Here is a 1,703-nt window from a genome sequence, read left to right as displayed (position 1 = left end):
TAGAGTATTTGGAAGTCCCTGTGAGTAATATGGGAGAAGGTGCGTCGGATCATCCGTAAAATGGCAAATGCCTTTTGGGCCGATTTCTCATGGTGCAGTGAGAAGGACAAGTTTGAGGTGACCCAGATGCCCAAATCCTTTTTGGCATCTATCCTTATGATGTCTTCTGGTCCCTTTTCACCATGCATTACAAATGAATACGCTGGGACTCCTCCAAACGACATATGGACGCACTCTTCGTCATTCAGAGGAAGACACGAGTCCAACGACCAACGCTTTGCAGCGTTTACATCCATTTGGGAGGCAATGGCATTAGAACTCCAGGATTTCAAGTTGTCCACAAAAAGTAAACATGAACTTGGAAGAATATCCGGGAGGTCGCTGACGTAGGTCAGAAGCAGCACTGGTCCCAGAAAGGAGCCTTGAGGAGCTCCAATGGAGACCGGCGCTTGAAAAGAGTAGGTCGAGCTTATTCTCACTCGGAATTATCTGTCTGATAGGAACGCTTTGATCCATCGTAGGGTTTTCGCTTGAATCCCGTAAGACTGGAGTTTATAATGCAGCGGGACGTGTGAGACCCTATCAAATGCTTTTGAAAAGTCGAACCATATGGCGTCCGATATAAGTTCCTCATCCTTGGCTTGAGTTAAGCTGTCCATAAACACGAGCATGTTTGTCCCACAAGAACGCTTTCGAAAAAATCCGTGTTGAGCTAGAGATATCAAGTTGTGGGGAGTGAGGTGATCTAAAATAGCTCGCTTCAGAATGCGTTCTATCACCTTGCACGGCACGCTAGTGAGGCTTAGAGGCCCATAGCTGCTTCCTTCCAAGCAGAGGGGAGGCGGCCTTCGTCAATCGACTGATGAAACACCAGGTGTAGATCATTTGCCAGTGCGGAGGACGTTTCCTTCAGGATCCTTGGATGGACCTCGTCGGGCCCCAACGCGCAGAATGGGTTGATCCGGTGCAAGAGTTGACGAATGTCCTCCACCGTGAAGACCAAGTCGGTTAGGGGCTGTTCGTAGTTCCGCCTTGACAAGAGTGGATGTGACGAAGACGCCGGGGCTGACTACAAACACGCATAGTGTTCCCTGTAAACCTCAGATACCACTGTTGAGTCATTCGTCGGTTCTCCGTTTCTGTCCCTCAAGGAGAACGCGGATGGCTTGTGTTCTGCGGCGATGTTTCATGTATTCTTGTTTCTCCGGGCGAGGTAATCATCATCGACAAGATGACATCAGTGTTCAACACCGGTGTTTCGCTGTCGTACTTTTTTGTACAAGGGCTGGGATACTGCCAGGGTGCCCACACCTGAACAGGAGGGCGATTGTTGTCCTAAACCAAAGCCTTTGGCTCAGAATCCTAACCACAATGCAGCGGTGTATGGTGGGAAACGCAAATGCATTACCATTTCTGCGGAACAAGTAGCCACATGTTCCAAACCCCAACCTAGAGGACCAGGAGACTGTGTTCGTCAGACCTCTAATCATTGACCAACCTGGTATGAGAGACTCTAAGAGTATCACAGGGATACTCCCAAGTGTAACTCAATGGATCCCTGAGGCGCGCATTTCACGAAATGCCACCTCATCTTCTGTTACCTGCAGTTAAATTTTTGGAAAACGTGGGACCCATATTCTAGACGTCGCCGAATACTTTTAGGCAGCCTGTGACTCATCCAACTGTGTGCTGCCTTTTGGGAA

This window comes from Opisthorchis viverrini (assembly GCF_000715545.1).
Source record: "Opisthorchis viverrini unplaced genomic scaffold opera_v5_104, whole genome shotgun sequence".
NCBI lineage: Eukaryota > Metazoa > Platyhelminthes > Trematoda > Opisthorchiida > Opisthorchiidae > Opisthorchis > Opisthorchis viverrini.
This window is presented reverse-complemented; position numbering follows the sequence as displayed.